Source organism: Oncorhynchus mykiss, chromosome 15, assembly GCF_013265735.2.
Source record: "Oncorhynchus mykiss isolate Arlee chromosome 15, USDA_OmykA_1.1, whole genome shotgun sequence".
Classification (NCBI taxonomy): domain Eukaryota; kingdom Metazoa; phylum Chordata; class Actinopteri; order Salmoniformes; family Salmonidae; genus Oncorhynchus; species Oncorhynchus mykiss.
This window is the reverse complement of record NC_048579.1, coordinates 19401669-19424920: the sequence shown is the minus strand read 5'-3', so window position 1 is coordinate 19424920 and position 23252 is coordinate 19401669. Positions and strand designations below refer to the sequence as shown.

Here is a 23252-nt window from a genome sequence, read left to right as displayed (position 1 = left end):
TGTCTGTTGTTTCTGGAGAAGTGCCAGTATGATCTTATAAGATGGTTCCATGATGTTTATAGAGCATTACATTTCCGAGCAGTATAAGGGTGAGTTGGCATTCCCCCTTTGTCTTTATATTGGATCTTTATCAAGCTCCTGTGAAAGGTTTGGATGTGCGTAAAACCATCCATAGACTAAGTTACCTTTTCTGTATTATACGCCCATGGGAAGCAATTATGGTGCCTGTAACTGTAGACAGCATATTTAAAAACAAGTCATTGTTTCGTTTTTTATTAGAATTTGATTAGAACCGCAGCTTTTACCCCCAAGCCACAAGACTGCTAAATAGCTAATCAAATGGCTACCCGGACTACCCGCATAGACTCTTTGTTTCACTAACTCTGCACACACACTGGACTGTACCCACACAGTTATGTAACAGGTGTAAAATATACTTTATGTATTTCACCGATAATCCCTCATATTTATTATTTTAGAAGTTATTTTGAGGTGGATTACACTACTTTCAAGAGTGAATTATTTGATTTGTGTTAATGTTAATGCTGTGATGTCATCAACGGGAGCCATGCTTTTTCTCCTCAGTTTGCTCAGAGCGTGAACAGGAGAGGTATGTACATGTTCGCAAATGTTCACAAATGCACAAGAAATGACAAGCAAAAGTTATATCGTCACTGATTTAGTGTTGCATTGCTGTTTATAGGAAATTATATTAAAGGTGAATGGGAATAATGTTGGAGTGCAACTTTGCTAGCTTTTGTTTTGTTAGCTTTGTTGTGGGGGAGGGTCTCTTTCAGGTGCAGACAGCATGTGTTCTATGATGATTTTCTAACTGATATTCTGCACTATCTTTTGTCTTTTTGACTCCAAGATGGTGTAGCAGTCAGACGTCTTTGTCCTGTCGTGTCCCTTGTATATATATTTTTTACATATTTTTCTTTGCATATCTTTTAAAATATTTTGCTAAACCTCAATATATAAATATTCTCCTGCAACCTGCCTCACTCAATGAAGCATGGATCTGCTTTTTTCTTCTTCTAAAGTATCTATATTTACTTCGGATCTGGAATCCCTCAACTGAAGCTAGCCAGCTAACTACCAGCTATCAGTCAGCAAACCATTGCCAGCGGTCATCAGCTAACCTTCAGCTCGAATAGCTCCTCGCCAGTTCGAACAACGTGACTCTAACCAGAGCATAACGGATGACTACTCCTGGCTAGCGTTTCCATCCCCTTAGCTTGAAGCTAGCACGGCCAGAGCTCCTGTGCTACCACCGAAGCATACTCCTGGGCTACAATATCCAGACCCCTTCTACAGCCGGTATGGGGCATGGAACCCCGCAGATCCCCTACGACTGGAATACCGATATAATCTGCCCGAGGACTCCAACAGGCCTCTCAGGCGTGACGCCCGTTGAAGGCCTATTATGCTAACCAGCTACGCCTGCTAGCTACCTAGAGCTACTTGGAACCCTACTAATTCCACGACCGGTCTATCGAATTCACCGCATGAAGAGCCAAAAACAGACTTATCCCCATCGCGACGTCCCCCAAAGGCTAACTTTCTAGCCCCTGCTATCTGCTTGCTTGCTAACCTGGCCTGCTAACTGCTAGCCTGCCCCAGTCTACTAACTGCTAGCTTGTTTAGCCCCGGTCTACTAACTGCTAGCTTGTTTAGCCCCGGTCTGCTAACTGCTAGCTTGTTTAGCCCCGGCCTACTAACTGTTAGCTTGTTAGCACAGGCCTGCTAACTGTCTGAATCGCCGTGTCCCCAGCCAGCCCAACCACTCACTGGACCCATATTTATTTTCAATCCATTTTCGATTTTTAATTCGATTATACCTTCCGGTAACCTGCCTCCCCCAATGTGATACGGAATCACTATTATTTTTTATTTTAGAATACATTCAAGAACCTCCAGAAGCTAACCAGCTAATTAGCTACAAGCTGTTTAGTCATTGTTAGCGGCTTTTACCTTCTGCACAGCCAGCCCTGTTTTAGTCTCTCCACAACAACGCCGGATTCCTGCCGTAATCCCTGGACCACTAATTCTGATCTTCACAGCTAGCTTGCACCCAGTACCGAAGCTATCCCTGAGGCCCACGTCCCAGCCTACTCAGCTGTTCACCCGAAACCCACTCATACACGGCTGGAGCCCAATACTCCACCGGATCCTTGCTGTAAACTCTGGACCTTGGCACCGGATCACCGCTGCTACCGATTGGATATATTGGCTAACGCCACTGCCACGAAGCTAGCACCAGTTAGCCGTGAGCCAGGCAAATCTCCCTGCTAGCAAACTAAAATATACAACACCTCTTTCGCCATCTGGCTTGGATTCTATGTCGACACGGCCCCCCGCCGCACCACCACGACTGGTCTGCCGACGAATACTCCATCCGCTGTGCCTTCAACCGGCCTCCGTCTGAGCAGACCCCCCCTACCACCCCCGGGCTACTAATTTTAAACGCGTGCTAGCGTAGTGGCAGCTTCCCTGTTCCATCTACTGCTGCCCACTGGACACTATGATCATTTGGCTACATAGCTGATTCCTGCTGGACAGTCCATTAATCATGATACTCTATTATGTTTATTTATGTTTTATCTGTCGGCCACAACCGCGAACTCAGGCTCTGTGTGTAGTTAATCGGACCATCTCTGCCTAGTCATCGCCATTTTATCTGCTGTTGTTGTGTTAGCTGACTAGCTGTTGTTGTCTCACCTGTTGTTTTAGCAAGCTCTCCCAATCAAGACCTGCGATTACTTTATGCCTTGCTGTATGTCTCTCTCAAATACCAATATGCCTTATATGCTGTTGTTCAGGGTAGTTATCGTTGTTTTAGTTTTCAATGGAGCCCCTAGTTCCACTCCTCACACCTCTGATACCTCCTTTGTCCCACCTCCCACACATGCGGTGACCTCACCAATTATAACCAGCATGTCCAGAGATACAACCTCTCTTTTCATCACCCAGTGCCTGGGCTTACCTCCACTGTACCCACACCCCACCATACCCTTGTCTGCACATTATGCCCTGAATATATTCTACCACGCCCATAAATCTGCTCCTTTTAATTCCTTGTCCCCAACGCTCTAGGCGACCAGTTTTGATAGCATTTAGTCGCACCCTCATCCTACTCCTCCTCTGTTCCTCGGGTGATGTGGAGGTAAACCAAGGCCCTGCATGTCCCCAGGCTCCCTCATTTGTTGACTTCTGTGATTGAAAAAGCCTTGGTTTCATGCATGTCAACATCAGAAGCCTCCTTCCTAAGTTTGTTTTACTCACTGCTTTAGCACACTCTGCCAACCCTGATGTCCTTGCCGTGTCTGAATCCTGGCTTAGGAAGTCCACTAAAAATTTAGAACTTCTAATTTTAAAAATTAATCTCTCCAGAAATAAGTATCTCACTGTTGCCGCCTGCTACCGACCCCCCTCAGCTCCCAGCTGTGCCCTGGACACCATTTGTGAATTGATCGCTTCCCATCTAGCTTCAGAGTTTGTTCTGTTAGGTGACCTAAACTGGGATATGCTCAACACCCCGGCAGTCCTACAATCTAAGCTAGATGCCCTCAATCTCACACAAATCATGAAGAAACCCACCAGGTACAACCCTAAATCCATGAACATGGGCACCCTAATTGACATTATCCTGACCAACTTGCCCTCCAAATACACCTCTGCTGTCTTCAATCAGGATCTCAGCGATCACTGCCTCATTGCCTGTATCCGCTACGGGTCCGCGGTCAAACGACCACACCTCATCACTGTCAAACGCTCCCTAAAACATTTCTGCGAACAGGCCTTTCTAATCGACCTGGCCCGGGTATCCTGGAAGGATATTGACCTCATCCCGTCAGTTGAGGATGCCTGGTCATTCTTTAAAAGTAACTTCCTCACCATCTTAGACAAGCATGCTCCGTTCAAAAAAATGCAGAACTAAGAACAGATATAGCCCTTGGTTCACTCCAGACCAGACTGCCCTCGACCAGCACAAAAATATCCTGCGGCGGACTGCAATAGCATCGAATAGTCCCCACGATTTGCAACTGTTCAGGGAAGTCAGGAACCAATACACGCAGTCAGTCAGGAAAGCAAAGGCCTGATTTTTCAAGCAGAAATTTGCATCCTGTAGCTCTAACTCCAAAAAGTTCTGGGACACGGTAAAGTCCATGGAGAACAAGAGCACCTCCTCCCAGCTGCCCACTGCACTGAGGCTAGGTAACACGGTCACCACCGATAAATCTGTGATAATCGAAAACTTCAACAAGCATTTCTCAACGGCTGGCCATGCCTTCCTCCTGGCTACTCCAACCTCGGCCAACAGCTCCGCCCCACCCCCCGCTACTCGCCCACTCCTCCCCAGCTTCTCCTTTACCCAAATCCAGATAGCAGATGTTCTGAAAGAGCTGCAAAACCTGGACCCATACAAATCAGCTGGGCTTGACAATCTGGAACCTCTATTTCTGAAACTATCCGCCGCCATTGTCGCAACCCCTATTACCAGCCTGTTCAACCTCTCCTTCGTATCATCTGAGATCCCCAAGGATTGGAAAGCTGTCACAGTCATCCCCCTCTTCAAAGGGGGAGACACCCTAGACCCAAACTGTTACAGACCTATATCCATCCTGCCCTGCTTATCTAAGGTCTTCGAAAGCCAAGTCAGCAAACAGATCACTGACCATCTCGAATCCCACTGTACCTTCTCCGCTGTGCAATCCGGTTTCCGAGCCGGTCACGGGTGCACCTCAGTCCCGCTCAAGGTACTAAACGATATCATAACCGCCATCGATAAAAGACAGTACTGTGCAGCCATCTTCGTTGACCTGGCCAAAGCATTCGACTGTCAATCACCATATTCTTATCGGAAGACTCAGTAGCCTCTGTTTTTCTAATGACTGCCTTCCCTGGTTCACCAACTGCTTTGCAGACAGAGTTCAGTGTGTCAAATCGGAGGGCATGTGGTCCAGTCCTCTGGCAGTCTCTATGGGGGTACCACAGGGTTCAATTCTCAGGCTGACTCTTTTCTCTGTATATATCAATGATGTTGCTCTTGCTGCAGGCGATTCCCTGATCCACCTCTACGCAGACGACACCATTCTGTATACTTCTGGCCCTTCCTTGGACACTGTGCTATCTAACCTCCAAACGAGCTTCAATGCCATACAACAATCCTGCCGTGGCCTCCAACTGCTCTTAAACGCTAGTAAAACCAAATGCATGCTTTTCAACCGTTCGCTGCCTGAACCCGCACGCCCGACTAGCATCACCACCCTGGATGGTTCCGACCTAGAATATGTGGACATCTATAAGTACCTAGGTGTCTGGCTAGACTGCAAACTCTCCTTCCAGATATCAAACATCTCCAATCCAAAATCAAATCTAGAGTCTGCTTTCTATTTCGCAACAAAGCCTCCTTCACTCACGCCGCAAAACTTACCCTAGTAAAACTGACTATCCTACCGATCCTCGACTTCGGCGATGTCATCTACAAAATAGCTTCCAATACTCTACTCAGCAAACTGGATGCAGTTTATCACAGTGCCAACCGTTTTGTTACTAAAGCAACTTATACCACCCACCACTGCGACCTGTATGCTCTAGTCGGCTGGCCCTCGCTACATGTTCTATGCCAGACCCACTGGCTCCAGGTCATTTACAAGTCCATGCTAGGTAAAGCACTGCCTTAGTTCACTGGTCATGATGGCAACACCCACCCGTAGCCTGCGCTTCAGCAGGTGTATCTCACTGATCATCCCTAAAGCCAAAACCTCATTTGGCCACCTCTCCTTCCAGTTCTCTGCTGCCTGCGACTGGAACGAATTGCAAAAATTGCTGAAGTTGGAGACTTTTATTTCCCTCACCAACTTTAAACATCTGCTATCTGAGCAGCTAACAGATCGCTGCAGCTGTACATAGTCTATCGGTATATAGCCCACCCAATTTACCTACCTCATCCCCATACTGTTTTTATTTATTTACTTTTCTGCTATTTGGCACACCAGTATCTCTACCTGCACATGTTCATCTGATCATTTATCACTCCAGTGTTAATCTCCTAAATTGTAATTATTCACTCTTATGGCCTATTTATTGCCTACCTCCTCATACATTTTGCACACAATGTATATAGATTAAAAAAAATCTATGTTATTGACTTGTTTTTTTGTTTATTGTTTTGTTTATTGTTTATTCCCTGTGTAACTCTGTGTTGTTGTCTGTTCACACTGCTATGCTTTATCTTGGCGAGCTCGCAGTTGTAAATGAGAACTTGTTCTCAACTAGCCTACCTGGTTAAATAAAGGTGAAATAAATAAATAAATAAATAAAATATACTTGTATGGGAGTCCAGACGGCAGCATTAACTTTTGCCTTGTATTTGTACCCATTCCATGCAGGTATGTTGTGAAATGTGACGATTTTGTATGTTTAATGTGCCTAGTTACCTTTCGTTCATTTTGTTACCTGTCCGGTCATTTCAAAAATGGCGTTGTTGCTTCATTAGTATGCCTCAGGTATAATGGTACAATAGTATACTCTCTAAGAAATATTGAGCACTTATTAGCAGATTATTAGTGTACAAAATGTATAAACTGAAATGTGCATTTTCTTGTTGATGCTTTTACTCCTGGGTGTGCTCAGAGCGTGATGAGGAAAGGAGAATATACTTGTATGGGAGCCCAGACGGCAGCATTAACTTTTGCCTTGTATTTGTACACATTCCATGCAGTCCTTAAAAGAGAGACAACCGGCAGAATTGTGTCCAGAGCCCTAATCTTCCATCTACACCTTACCAGAACACAATGCAGAAAGGTACCGGTACAGAACAGGTTACACTTACATTACACTGACAACCCAACACACACACCTTCACACTCACCACATGCACTGCTGCTAGTCACTTTACCCCTACCTACCTATACCTATATGTATAGTACATACAGTGCATTCGGAAACTAATCCGACCCCTCAACTTTTTCCACATTTTGTTAAGTTACAGATTTATTCTAAAATAGATTAAATCGTCATTTAAATAGATTAAATCGTCATCAATCTACACACAATGACCCATGAGATGATTGTAGGTTTTTGTTTTTTCTCCTTAAAAACAGAAATAAATCATTCTAAATAACAAACTGGCTTTATTTACAAATTAGTAACAATGTCTCACCCCATGTTCAAGAATGGCCTTTTTCCTCTCTCATTTTATATTCTTTGAAAACAAAATCCCCAAAGTATTGTTATTTTTTTAAACAAAGCAATTGTTATTATTAATTTTAAATTATATAAAAGCCCGTTGCATATTCTCACATATATTTAACCCTGTTATTAGCAGGACAATATATATTGGTCAAATTGTTCATGGCTCCTGAGTGGCGCACAATGGGATTGTCTTGCAGTTCTCCAGCTGTATTCACTGAAAGTGCACGAGGTTCAATGCACGAGGGCACAGAATGGGCCGCAGAGCCGCACACAGAAGACCGACCTAGCCCATGGGGAAGGGAAGGGGGGGGGGGGGGGTGGACCCCCACCTCGCTACACTGGCTACACAGGCAACACTTTAAGGGGCATTGCACTAATAAATGGCGCTGATTAGGGAAACATTCCCAATGTTCTGTTCTTTGTGCCAGTCTGCAGATTCAAACTAAAACAATGTAACTAATAATGGCATCTTTATGCTTTCGTTAACCTCTCTTGGGTAGGAGGCAGTATTTTCACATCCGGACCTCCAGAAGTTAGGATATGCATAAAATTAGATTTGTAGATTTGGATAGCAAACACTCTAAAGTTTCTAAAACTGTTAAAATAATGTCTGTGAGTATAACAGAACTGATATGGCAGGCGAAACCCCAAGGACATACCATCCAGGGGGGAAAAAAATTGAGGTCATAGGATTTCCCAATTGTTTTCTACCCTTATTATTTGTATTTATTTATTTATTTTACTTTTATTTAACTAGGCAAGTCAGTTAAGAACAAATTCTTATTTACAATGACGGCCTAGGAACAGTGGGTTAACTGCCTGTTCAGGGGCAGAACGGGGGTTTGAACTTGCAACCTTCCGGTTACTAGTCCAACGCTCTAACCACTAGGCTACCCTGTCGCAGTTCCTATGGCTTCCACTAGATGTCAACAGTCTTTAGAAGTCGTTCAATGTTTTTCTTTTGAGAAATGAAGAAGTAGTCCTATTCATTGTAAATGTCACTCCAGGTGGACTCTACTGTTTTGGTGAGCGTGAAGTGGAGCGCGCTTCACGTTGTTTTTAATCAGGTATTAGAAACAGTTTATTCCATTTTAAATTTGATCGATTATTTATGTTTTAGGGTACCTGAGGTTGGATTAGGAACATTGTTTGAAATGTTTGGACCAAGTTTACAGGTAACTTATTAGATACTTTGTAGGCATGTTGGGCGAGTTTAAACCAGTGTATTTCTGAATCAAACGCACCAAATAAATTGACATTTTTGGGACATAAAGGACATTATCGAACAAAAGGACCATTTGTGATGTTTCTGGGACATTTTGGAGTGCCAACAGAAGATCTTCAAAAGATAAGGCATTCATTATATCGCTATTTCTGACTTTTGTGGCGCACCTGCCTGGTTGAAATATGATTTATGTGTTTGTATGCAGGGCGCTGTCCTCAGATAATTGCATGGTTTGCTTTCGCCGTAAAGCCTTTTTGAAATCTGACACAGCGGCTGGATTAACAAGAAGTTAAGCTTTATTTTGATGTATAACACATATATTTTCAAGAATGTTCAATATTTGAATTTGGTATTTTTGAATTTCGCGGTCTTCAATTTCACCGGATGTTGGCCAGGTGGGATGGTAGCCTCCCACCAGCAACATAAGAAATTAATAAATTAATGATCAAAATACTCTTTCAAAATGCCCATGTTTATTTAGGTATGGATCCATAACAAATTACTATGGGAATAAATATCACTGAATTACGTATATATCCTCCAATCCTGTATATGTAATTATTGGCGGAGAGTCACGTCATATTTTCCAATATGCTGTAGGCTTACCGTAGGTCACCTGAGTCTCACTAGTGTTGAGTAATGTACTGTTAAAAGTGGTGTAGGTCTTACTTAAAGAGCATATTGAAGTTAGTGTAACCTTTATTTAAGTAGGCAAGTCAAGTAAGAACAAATGCTTATTTACAAGGACAGCCTATTCCTTCCTCCATGTCGGGGAATTTAACCCCAGTCTCCTGCGGCCGGCACCAAACAGGGATTCATTAGCTAAATAGTCCAGTACTGTACTCCCGACTGTCACGTTGTACAGCACCATATTCTAACGGAAACCCAGAGGGTTTTTAATTTTTCTTAGAATAGAAACACCATAATATTAATGAAATGAATCCCAAATTCTAAAAGTAATTGGAAAGGTAGATACAAATGATTTGTGACATTGTGGTTACAATAAAGAATGTAAACAAGATGTAAACAAGATGCTGTGTTTTTATTTACAGTAGTGATGGACAGCTGCTGGAATTTTGAAAGCAGGTTTTCATACACTTGTCGCCCGATTAGCAGGACAAACGACTCTTTATAGCCCAGCTACTGTAGGTGTGAACATCCCCCTACCTGCAATGTATTTGATGCTTAAGTACTCTGAAGTTTTACATTTCTAACTAAAAACAGCAGTACAGTATTTCTTCATCAACATCTTTATGCTTCGTTAATAAAATAACTAGAAACAAACAGCTTTCTTGGCAACCAGGCAGAGACACGGGCGACAGCAGATGCATTGGTCCAGAGCCAGGCGACATTGGTGGAGAGTCAGGTGGAGAATGACGCGTTGAAGAGGGCGAGGAATGAGATGGAGTCACAATCCATACCAGGCACACCTATGAGCTCTGGAACTCCACCTCCGACAGGCAGAGTCAACATACCTGCCGGGTTCGTCAGGTTGTCAGTTCACCCTGATATTTCCATTCCTCCCTCTTCTGACAAAAATAACTTGACCAACTGCTCATCAGGCACAGCAAGGGCCGTCCAGACAGTTATGCTGCTCTGTTATTCCAAGGATGTGTAACCGAAGAGAAATACCACAAGTGGGCACAGAATACCAACTGGGATAGATCCCGAGGCAAATGTGGCTTACCAGTGAACCTCCGGGTGTTCATCATTAACACTGTGTCTCAGAAGTTTCTGTCCATGACTGATGCAACCCGAAAAAGAGTTAATGAGTACTTGATGTCACGAGAAAGTCTGGACATGGCCTGCTCTCCCTTATGTAAGGAATTTGGCACTTTCCCATGTTTACTACAGTATGTACTGTAGGCTATGTTTACTTGTCAGACTGCACAGTAGCCTAATAAACAAATGCAGGTGGCTTATATCTTCAAAACATATGCCAGTCCACGTGATCGAAGCAATCTTGAAGAGTGGAATCCGATTGGTCAGACCAGCATTGGGTAGACCTAAGCATGGGTGCTTCCTGTTTTAGTTTCTGCCTATAGGAGGGGAGCAACAAGATGGAGTCATGGTCAGATTTACCAAAAGGAGGGCGGGGGAGGGCCTTGTATGCATCGCGGAAGTTAAAGTAGCCGAGTGTGCTAATCGCTCATGTACTGCAATCGATATGCTGACAGAATTTAGGTAGCCTTGTTCTCAGATTAGCATTGTTAAAATTACCAGCTACAATAAATGCAGCCTCGGGATATATGGTTCCTAGTTTGCATAAAGTCCAATGAAGTTCCATGATGGCATCTTGCGGGGGGACTATACACGGCTGTGACGATAACCGAGGCGGGATATAATACGGTCGGCATTTGATTTTGAGGAATTCTAGTTCTGGTGAACAAAAGGACTTGAGTTCATGCATGTTGTTACAATTACACCATGAGTTGTTAATCATGAAACATACACTCCCGCCCTTCTTCTTACCAGAGAGATGTTTGTTCCTGTCGGCGCGATGGACTGAAAATCCCGTTGGCTGTACAGACTCCAACAGCATGTCCCCAGCTAGCCATGTCTCCGTGAAACAGAGTATGTTACTACAATCCCGGATATCTCTTTGTAAAGAAAGCAACTCTTTCCCTAATTTCGTCAACTTTGTTAACTTCTTTGGGATAGGGGGCAGCATTTTCACTTTTAAATGAATAGCGTGCCCAGAGTAAACTGCCTCCTACTCAGTCCCAGATGCTAATATATGCATATTATTATTAGTAGTATTGGATAGAAAACACTGAAGCTTCTAAAACTGTTTGAATGATGTCTGTGAGTATAACAGAACTCATATGGCAGGAAAAAACCTGAGAAACCTGATCCAAACAGGAAGTGGGAAATCTGAGGTTTGTAGCTTTTGAACTCAGCCCCTATCGAATACACAGTGGGATATAGGTAATTTTGCACTTCCTAAGGCTGTCAATCGTCTTTAGAACGTGGTTTCAGGCTTCTACTGTGAAGGGGGGCCGGATGAGAGCTGTTTGACTAAGGGGTCTGGCAGCAGCCTCATTCTCAAGCGCATTTCACATGAGAGGTAGCTCTCGTTCCATTGCTTTTCTACAGACAATGGAATTCTCCGGTTGGAACATTATAGAACATTTATGATAAAAACATCCTAAAGATTGATTCTATACTTAGTTTGACAAGTTTCTACGACCTGTAATATAACTTTTTGAATTTTTCGTCCGACGTTCGGTTGGACCTGAACGCGTGTTTCGATTGGTTTACCAAACGCCCTAACAAAAGAAGCTATTTGGACATAATTGATGGACTTTATGGAACAAATCAAACATTTATTGTCGAACTGGGATTCCTGGTAGTGCATTCTGATGAAGATCATCAAAGGTAAGTGAATATTTATAATGCTCTTTCTGACCAATGTTGACTGCGCAACATGGCGAATACTTCTTTTGGCTGTTTTGGGCTCTGAGCGCCATACTCAGATTATGCTTTTTCCGTAAAGTTTTTTTGGAATCTGACACAGCGGTTGCATTAAGGAGAAATGTATCTATATTTCCATGTAAAACAAATGTATTTTCATCAACATTTATAATGAGTATATCTGTAAATTCATGTGGCTCTCTGAAAAATCACTGCATGTTTTGGAACTACTAAACATAACACGGCAATGTAAAATTAGATTTTTGGATATAAATATGCACTTTATCGAACAAAACATACATGTATTGTGTAATATGAAGTCCTATGAGTGTCATCTGATGAAGATCATCAAAGGTTAGTGATTCATTTTATCTCTATTTGTGCTTTTTGTGACTTCTCTCTTTGGCTGGAAAAATGGCTGGGTTTTTCTGTGACTTGGTGGTGACCTAACAATCGTTTGTGGAGCTTTCGCTGTAAAGCATTTTTGAAATCAGACACTGTTGCTGGATTAACGAGAATTTTATATTTAAAATGGTACCTAATACTTGTATGTTTGAGAAATTTGATTTATGAGATTTTCCTTGATTTGTATTTGGCGCCCTGCAATTTCATTGGCTGTTGGCTAGCGGAACCCCGTTCCCAGACAGGTTAACTAGGGATTGAACATTAGCGTGTAAAATACTCGGAAGCGTGCGTGCATCCGAAGCCGCACTAGAAGACCGCGCCAGCACCCTCTCCTCCGACGGCATTGTTTTGTGGTCAGCCTCTGGAATCAGTTCAAATGCCCTGGGAGTTGCAGGCAAAGGGTTCGCTTTGGGACAGTCGTATTCCTGGTCGTAGTGCTGGTTGTGCTGGTAAGTTGATATCTCTCTGATATCCAACAGTTCTTCCCGGCTGTATGCAATAACACTTAAGGTTTTCTGGGCTAACAATTTAATAAATAATACATAAAAAATGTTAAAAACTGCACAGTTTCCTAAGGACTTGAAGCGAAGCTGCCATCTTTATCGGCGCCATCTTGAATCTAAGGACTAGGGAGTATTTTAGGATAAAAATAAAATGGAATAGACCTAAGCACAGGCAAAATCCTAGAGGAAAACCTTGTTCAGTCTTCTTTCCCAAAGACACTGGGAGATTAAATTCACCTTTGAGCAGAATAATAACCTAAACCACAAGGCCAAATCTACACTGGAGTTGCTTACCAAGATGACATTTAATGGTCCTGAGTGGCATAATTACAGTTTTGACTTAAATCGTCTTGAAAATCTATGGGAAAAATGTAAAATGGCTGTCTACCAATGATCAACAACCAACTTGACCTTCCTTGAATATTTTTTTAAGAATAAATGTGCACATATTGTACAATCCAGGTGTGCAAAGCTCTTAGAGACTAAAAGCCCATTTATGCTTGAGACGAAAATGTGGTCAGAAGCGCCGTATGGAGGGTGTGACGCAATTGCGGAGCCTCCATCGGCATACATAAGGACAAATTGAGCTCTGTACCGCATCGCCGTGTCCTGGCCAAATTTTGTAACAATGCGGAGAGCGTCGTATAGCACTGCATTGACATAATTGGTTGACGGTAGGGCCAGTATAAACACAAACTCACTTCCTTGACAACTTCCTTCATAACAGCTCTGTTCAGCGAAGCGCAAGAATTATTAATGCCCTGATTTCTGCATTGGAACGACCATGCAGAGCCTTTCACCAAGAAAGGCTCACAAATATCAAATTTACATAAGTATTCACACCCTTGAGTCAATACTTAAGAATGTGAATACTTACGTAAATTTGTTATTTCTGCATTTCATTTTCAATAAATGTTTTAATATTTCAAAAAAATACATGTTTTCACATTGTCATTATGGGGTATTGTGTGTAGTTTGATGAGGGAAAAAAAAAACGTAATCTATTTTAGAATAAGGCTGTAACGTAACAACATGTGGAAAAAGTCAATGGGTCTGAATACTTTCCAGATGCACTGTATATCTGGGACTGAATGTAAGGTAAGTGGGTGAGATTTTTAAAAATATTTCAGTAATTTTGAATTCAGGCTGTAACACAACATGTGGAATAAGTCAAGGGGTATGAATACTTTCTGAAGGCACTGTAACCACAAGATAATCATGTATGACCCTCAAATCATCATTCTGACCATTGACCACTGGTACCCTAATGTTAAGTGAACTCTAGCGGTTCTGTGAACCTCCAAAGTGACTCACCGTTTGGTATGTGCACCCGCCCAGTCTTTCAGCCAATCAGGGACTCCTTCTCCGAGCTTCCATTCCAATCACATTCTATGTCTTCACAGATCTATTAGAAGCCAGAGACTGAAAACAACAAAAACACATTGGTTCAGAATGATAGGCAAACATGCAATAGTCCATTAATGCAATGCATTTTACTTTGTTTACACTCCAATTCATGTAAACGTACCATATTCTAAAAAGTAGAAACAACTACTTGTGAGGCAAAGTCCTCTGCTATCTAGTGTTAAGTGTCCCCAAAACGACCTAGAGATTTCATTTTTTTTTGTTATCAATAAGGTTTGTTTATAAACTACAGCTTAAATAATAATGCAATGAAGATTTGATTGAATGGCTCCCATATTCTCCCTCTAAATGCCACTGCATTCCCAGGCAGTCAATAGAACCTTCCATATTAGATAGGGAGGGCTTATAATTAATTGGTGGAGTGACGGGAAGGTCTCCAGGAGGTGTGACAGAGAGAGGGGGAAGGGAGCTAGTGCTTGAGGAGGCCTGAAGGTGAGTGTGGATGATCTGACTACAGCCTATCTGATTAACTGGGAGAGGGTGGCTGCCAAGGCTCTGGGCATGGGGTGCCACTGTGTGGCGTAACCCTCCCTTGCGGGGCTACGTTGATCTAATTGTTTCAGTTGACAGTGAAAAAGCCACCAGGAGGTGTATGATGTGTGTGTGCTGTACAGAAGAGAGCGGAGAAGACCAGGTTTGTGGGAGTAGAGAACTGAATCCTAAACTGCATGTGTGCATGTTAAGTACAGTAGGGCTAGCTCTTCATGTAAATATTGCTTTGCACATCGAGTTTACATTTTAGTCATTTAGCAGAGGTTTCAGCCCACAGCATGTCCTTTGACCTTCAGTAAAGTGGTTGGCGACGGACCAACCGTGTAAACAACATAGCCTTATTAAGCCCATCACAACACTAAAAGCTAAGCACAATTTATATTTTCCAGCCAACTCCACTGCTGTTATCCAAAGAGACAATTACACCCCAGCCCCAGGAGACCAGCTACAGCAACAGGCCTTTGTAATGCAGCATGAACTGTGTACCTGACAGGAATTAATAAAGTTATCAACAGGCTCCAATTCCATAGAGATAATAGGATGGATGTTGCCACCTTGACCTGATGCTAGCGGGGGGGGGGGGGTTATTAATGGGTGCTACCTAAAATAGATTCCATTTACCTTGATGGCGTAATGCACTACTCCTGGGTATTGTTCATTGGTCACAAATGAGCTCTGTTACACAAACATGCATAAGTCGAATAAAGATAATGGCAGCCCAGCGGCCATTACAAGCATACATCATTCTCCAGACAGAAAGAGAGGTGTGAGAGAAAAATTGAGAGATCTAGATAGAGCGAAAAAAGAAAAAGAGGGAGCAGGATTTTAAAAAAGAGTGAGGAAAAAGAGAGACCTCAGCAGGATATGTATAGGTGTATTTTTTGCCCACTACATGCACTTACAGTAAAGGGACCCATTATGTCTTACATTGAAAAATCTAACTGAAAGTGGTGGCCATTTTCATGCCTCCACAATGAATCAGTCCAAGACAGCTCCATCATAAACACGGCTCCTTTATGTCACTTCTGAATAACAAGAAACCGAAATATCTGACACACAGAGGCTGGTCTATTTTTGTTCACAATAACAGAGCTCGCTAAGAGCATCCAATAAACACTGCACAAAAACAGCATTCACATTATAATGGAGACTCGACAAAAGTGTTCAATGGATGGAAAAGGGAAAAGAGAAAGATACCAGCAGAGACATTGAGGAAAATATGTTAATGGTTATCTGATGTTTTCAGTGCATTCATGGCAAAAGGAGGGAAGTGAATCGGTCCTTTCTCAAAGTTTTAAGGCTTGGTGTGTGTAGTCAGTACAAGACTTTCAACCTACAGTTAAACTCTCCCTTTGTCTGTTGAGCAGCTTAGCTCAGTCTCTCTCTATGTGCGCTGACAATGAGGAGCAAAACAAATCACTATTCAACCGCCCGTGGGACAAAAGAAAGACAAATTGTAATCTGTCCTAATCTGATTGATGGCAGAGGCCCTGCCGTAGGCTGCCATACAGATGAAATATCTCTGAGACATCTATAATTGGTCTCCCTAAGTTATTTGGGTTGCGACTCCTGCTGGAAGTGGATCCCCAATTATCTCCTGTGTCATCTGAGAATACACCCTGCGTCCGATAGTTGGGGATTCACAGAACGCTTATAGAACACCTATGGAATGCTTATTCTCGGTTCACTGGCACATTTGAATGCAGGCTAAATTAAATGTACAGATATTATTAAGCAATGCTGTTAAGTGTCAAATATAGCCTGGTAAATGCATACTTTCTGGAAAATAGAAAAGAAAAAGGGGAATTCATATCATCCTACTAGACACAATGAATGTGGTGGCGTCAAACCCTTTTTCATACATTTACTGCTGGGGAATCATCTATTCCCTTTCGAAAATGTAATTACTACACAACAAATTTGAGATCAGAATTTTAGCACACAGTGTTAAATGTAGCACTTTCTTAGAAATGATATGTCACCCACCGAAACAGATTTAAACTAACACTTTTCAAAGTGTTCACAAACTAACACCCTTAGAGAGTGTTGGGCCTTAACACCGTGGGTGTGGCAAATTCGGACTTAAATTAGGATTGTATTGAACAGGCAAAACATAAAATGTGTACGTGACCAATAAACTTTATTTTATTTAGGGTTACAGTATTTTTGGGGGGGGGTATTGTAACATCACAGGTTGTAAAGCCTTATTTGAATATTGCCCAGCATGCCATTCAAGTCAATTTGAGAGATACCAACCCATGACTGTGTTTGTTAGTGACAGAGTTAGTGACATGCCTGTTGCATTCAATAACTCTTCTTCCTGAAGCTGTCCAGGTGACAGCCAAAGTGAATATGTTTCAATTTAAAGTGAACACTTTATGACCATATATTGCAAATTTGGTAAGGTCTTTAATTGTGAACTAGTTATCCTCAACATTGTGGTCTGAAAATCCTGGCTCATGGGCCACATCAGACCTGCAAATCACAATAAACTGGTTTGTGAAGTGATTAGTAATTCCTTTCAGAATCCAGCAAATAATATGAATATTATATCACTCAAAACCTGCATTCAGAATGACTGCTAAGGTGAAGGACTTGACAAACAAGACTACCTAAACCATATAAACTGGAACAACCATCTCAGTAACGGGTGCAATAGGTCCAACCCGTTACAGGTTGGATTAGTTTAGAAATTGTATAAAATAAATTAATCAAACAACATGCATGCAGAAACATAGGTATAAAAACAAACTATTCTAAAAATCTACCTGCAACAAAGCATTCTGGGAAAAAGGATAGAGGCCCCTCCTAGGACTTTTTCACTCAGAGAATTAAAGAAAATGAACTAAACACAGTGGCGTAACAACACCACGCAGTGTTTATTCCACTATGATTCAAATAACACTTCATTTATTCACCAGAAGTGGTGTCAATTTCAATCCCACTAGAATCAACACTCAGATATAACACTCACAGCACTTTTAACCTTAACACAGAGATTTTAACACTTGCAAAGTCTGATTTATCCTATGCAAGGAGAAAATGTCTAAAGCTGTGGAAGAAGGCCAAAAGATACATTTAAAGACTAGCTTTATAGGCTTAAAACACATTTCTCCTATGGCTCCAATCACTTCATCCTTAGTTTCTATTTGAGGATTATCAGTAAACACAGTTGTTTTTGTCTACAACAATGTACAAACACTGTAATGCATGAGGGCACTTTGGCTAAGGGTTTTTGGATCTTTAGTATGCGGTATGCTCAGGGAATAGGGACCACCCACTCCCCCCTGAGTCTACACAGCATGAGGCTACACAAATTCGCACATTTTCCTGGACTTAGCAGATACCCGCGTCTCATTTGCTTCAACACAACAAAAGGAGAGAGCCTGGAGGCCATAGACAAACCAGGTCAACGGAGTGTTATTGTGCCCTGGGTTTTCATTTTTCATAGAAACTGGCTCAAAGAAACCAAGCAAGCTGGGATCAAATTTGTTTTGATTTGATTGGGAACTGCCTATGGAAAATGCCTGGCGAGTGATGAATAGCACACCAACAAGTTGTGACAAAACGTGCCAAACACAATGATTGGATTTCCAACACAAATGACTACAGGGTACGTCCTGTTTTATTCTGTTGCAAAGGGAAACAATTGATTTGTTCTTAATCTAAACAATGCCTCCAGACTGCATGCTGGTGGCACTCTCAATATACTCCTCAAGTGTAGTAAAATGGCTCCTGATTCAAAGTCAACGTAGGCTTGATCAATAGTCGGTCTCTGAGGCTGGTGAGAAAAATGTAACTTGCACACATTTACATTCTATTGAAACGGGAAACCTGCTGTTTCAAGACAATCTGCTTTGTCAATGCCATGAAGATATAAGCTTATAGCACACTAAGCACCGTATGAAATTGAGCAGTTAGGCTTAAATGTCCTTGGCATACAATGGCAACAAATGTCACCATGTTATCATATAGACTACATCAGAGTGCATATATGAGGAGAATAAATATTATAGATGCAGAACTACACTCAAGACACACATTTGTCTCTCTCAGTGACATATACGTAAGTATGTTCAAAATAATTATGCTGACACCCTTTTGTTCTGTACATGAAGGCCACATAATTTAACTTAGTTGAATGTCAGACCAGCCTTGGCACTGACTAAGCTACTCAATTCAATCTCAAATCAAAATGAATAGGTCCAGTATCTGATAACACATAGTATCCATGAATGAAGAATCCGTTAAATGACTATGCATCATATAATTTTATCACCAGATTTCAATGACAATTCCGATCATCAAGATTTCAGGACCTGAGGCAAGAGATGAATGGGATGGCAAAGTAGAAACTTCATGTCTACAGCATGTCTGTTGCGAGATTAAGTTGAAAAACTGATCTTGATCAATTGAAATTACTTAACAACATCTATTATTGTTTTGTATAGTGGTAGATAACCAGAAAGCCCATTTACAACTGCTTTGGAAAGTCAGTGCATTCTCTTTCAGTAATCCTGTCAAAGAAAGATAAGACAGTGTAATCCAAAACTAGAGAGACCTTTTCTATTTTAGGGCAACGCCTTCTCTATTTCAGTTGTGAATAACATTTCCAGATACATACAGCATATATTGCTCAACCTGTTGCATTAGATTAAATAATCACATATTTAATGCAGGGATTTGACTGAAATTATACACTTCAGTCACATTACTAGTAATGACTGGGTTCTATAATTGAGGCTAAACGCATAATTGAAATCAACAGTGTTTTCCCCTATTGAGGTGCCAGCATGTTGCTCAAAAATGGCTATGTGCCCCAGATCTGTGATTGGCTTTCCTCCTATTGAAATCTAAAACAATGGCCAACTAGTGCCATGTCCCAAAAAATGGACATACACAAAGAATTACATCCATTCAACATCGTTTTTAACAAACACAATAAAACTACAACTAATAAACCTAAACAGATGCGATCACTGACACGTTCTGTGAAGGGAGAGAGCCATGCAAATACTGAAATACTGAAGTATTTAAGTTTACAGGATAGTCTACGTGACAGAAAACTCTGTAATACTTAATAACTGTGTGTACTGTACAGTGCCATGAGAGCAAATAATGCAGGAAAACATGGCTGGATGCTCCATAACAGATTATTCAAGCTGAAACATTAGATGACTAAAAAACCCTAGGCTTGCATTACAAGTCTTACAATGAAGTGTTATAGCATTGTTTTATATGCTTTACAGTCAGTATGAAATGTCTCTTAACCAGGCAGTAGGCTACACAACCTGCAAGACGACTTTAAAGAGGAAAATACTTGATTTATGATATAACGTGTCCATGTAAGTAAATAGAATGTACTCTCAGCCTCCAAAAAAGCCCTTGATCCATCAGCAAGAAGCATGTCCATCAGAAAGGAGAAAGGTTCCCTTCACTCAAATCACATGAAGTGCACATGAAAGTTCAAGTTCAATACCATTTCAACAGATTAGAAAAATATCATTTTTCAGTTCATTTTTCAGTTCTACAACATAAATATAATCATAAATGTAATATGACATACCATCTTAGCTTGACAGCAGAAGAAAAATGCAAAAACTAAGGGATGACTTCACAAAGCCTGTGCAACATTCTCTAGAGATCTTGAAGTCACAACGTAAGTTAGGATACGGTTCCACACGTTGTCAGATAAGATTTACAATTACTAAACACACCAGAGACAAAAATCACAGTTTATGTGATTTATTATTGTTGAATAGTTCTTCCATGGATACACATAAACTGAATTGTGGATTCTCAAGCCAAAACAATTTATTCATGTTTAATCTGTGTGTGCTATAACAGGAAGTGTTGTGTGGCAGCAATAGAGCAGTGTGGAAAGCAGGAAGCTTATGAACAACTTCCCGACACTGACATCGAAATAAACACCACAACGATCTATCCTTTGATGTGTCTTTCTGACAATCACTCAGCAAGACACAAAATCACTCTCCTTCAAAGTGAATGTAAATGATGAAATATTGAATGGGAATGACGTTGTGATGCTATAGTATAAACTTGACATAACCCACTGGGCATACACTGGTTGAATCAAAGTTGTTTCTACGTCATTTCATTGAAATGAAGTTGACTTCTGTTCCCAGTGGGAAGGGTTTATTCTCTCAGAAATTACAGCAAACAGAGGTTATTCCTTAAAACACTAATGAGTAGTGTTTTAGTGAGTAATAATAATTGAATGACTAGAGAACTAAAGTTAAAACAATATTTGAAAAAGCAACAAAACATAAATCGGGGTGTCTACTGCTATGTTTTAGGCCTATCTATTCTCATTTTGATACTTTAGTGACTGTTTGTTTGCCTGTGGTAACATTTTTATGCATAACATAAAAAAATAAGCGCTTACATCATTCTTAACTCAACCGGTGTATATCATTCCCAATGTACCTATTTTTTCTTCAGTTTTCTTCAGGTAAAATTATAAGAGTGCATCAAAACATTTCATTTGAATAGGATAAGGGGTTGACAATTATTAGTTGGGTTGAATGAAAATCATTATTGTTAGAATAAGGAAACTAACCTTAATCTCGGGAATGAGATAGTATTTTATATGCACTTTCTGGATAAATTGCAGGAATGAAACAAACAATGGGTTGATGTTACAGTGTAATTGAAAAAAACACTTGACAAGTTGACATTTAGGCCCAAGGTTTTACAAACAAAACATGACAAACCTTAAACCTGGTTGGTTTGAATAAGCAGAAAATGTAGATGTTGTTCAACAAAATGTAGAGGTAATTTAAATATCAGGGCCAAACAACTATATAAAACTGACACTCCACCCAACTAGAAAACAACCTGGATGAGAAGATAGCCCTGAAGTCAAGGAAATAAAAACAACGTAGCAAAGCTTCCTTAATAACTTGTTACAATTGTAACTAGTCTCCTCGCACACAGACAGTAACTCATCACGATGACACATTGTTACCTACCAAAAATCCTAACGTGCAAGGTTAAGACGAAACATTTCCGAGAAAAATTATAGTTTCACTTAGCTTGACTGCCTTGCTGCGCATTGTTTAGCCTACACTATCGTGTCACATGTTTGGAAAACGTTACAGCAACAAATTGACGAATACATAGACAGCTATTTTACTTCATTTAGTGGGTCAGTAGTTGAGGAAAGGGGCATCTTATATGTTCGCTAGTTTAACAGGAGAAAACATGAGAGATTAGAGCGAGGATTGTCATCAACGCATCTGAACACGATGGCAAAACCCGACACGCCATTCGAATTGTTTTCGTCCCACATATTGGAGCACCACTATAGTGTGTGCTTGATCATCTTTTAAAAACAAAGTGCAGTTGTATGAAATGTTGAAGTCCTTACCCACACTGCTGTCGTTTTGCCCCTCAATGTTGTGACAGGCACTGGTGACAGGAGGAATAATGTTCTCTTGCTGCGGTTGTGCGCATGCTCTCGAACAGCCCTCTACTGGAAGAGTCAAAACGAAATATTAGATTGTGATCGAACAGGTGTGAAATATCGTGGCAGGGCACACGATATATGGATATATTTTTAAAAGGTACAAGACAAAAAAAAGAGTAAAGGGGATTGTATAAAATGTACGTACTTTCTTACTGTGTAAATATAATTATAAAGAAAATATTAAAATACTAAGCAGTTGACCTTTCCTTATCAAGTCACCTTCATCAAATGACCTATTTTCAAGTTTGTGTAGGCTACTTACTGTGCTGTTATTAAAATAATCTAATGCAGCTGTGTTTGATTTTATAACAGTTTTATTGATAGAAAGTTAAATGAAATGTAGCCTATGTCATATAATATGATTGTATAGCCAATATGATGCATACTGTATGTGCTAATCTATAAAAATGGTGTTATGGGGTCAATTCAATTGACAATGTAATCTAATTGAATTACATGCAATCATGAAATTTAACACATTTTGGCACACATCTCTATAACTAGAGTGGCCTATATCCCACGTTACACCAGAGTTACAATAGAATAGACACCAGAGTTAGAATAGAATAGACACCAGGGTTCAAATAGAATAGACACCAGAGTTAGAATAGAATAGACACCAGAATTAGAATAGAATAGACACCAGAGATAGAATAGAATAAACAGCACAGTTAGAATAGAATAGACACCAGTTAGAATAGACACTTGAGTTAGAATAGACACCAGAGTTAGAATAGAATAGACACCAGAGTTAGAATAGACACCAGAGTTAGAATAGACACCAGAGTTAGAATAGACTAGACACCAGAGTTAGAATAGACACCAGAGTTAGAATAGACTAGACACCAGAGTTAGAATAGACTAGACACCAGAGTTGGAATAGACACCAGAGTTAGAATAGACACCAGAGTTAGAATATATGACTCAAATCGGTTTTATGTAGCAACATTTTTTATTGTTTTTTTTACATTGGATAAAAGTAGAGACTCAGAGCTACAAAATGGTACATCATACACTGCATTTTCGAGGAACAATGGAAAGTAATTGTGCTTTGAAAGTTGAAAAACTTGTAAACTCACTTTTGAGAAAAGTGCCTTTG

General features: G+C 40.8%; 1 protein-coding gene across 5 annotated transcripts in view; it reads right to left on the bottom strand.

The window, feature by feature from the left end:
- Nucleotides 1–22154, bottom strand: part of LOC110489742 (lethal(3)malignant brain tumor-like protein 4) — a 143805-nt gene extending 121651 nt beyond the window's left edge. For all 5 annotated transcript variants that reach the window (XR_002468616.2, XM_021562594.2, XM_021562595.2 and 2 more), the window contains exons 1-2: nucleotides 22055–22154; nucleotides 14062–14169 (exon numbers count right to left, since the gene is read on the bottom strand). The gene's annotated coding sequence lies outside the window, so the exon portion shown is untranslated. The remainder of the gene's footprint in view (nucleotides 1–14061; nucleotides 14170–22054) is intronic.
- Between the last annotated feature and the right edge of the window lie 1098 nt (nucleotides 22155–23252).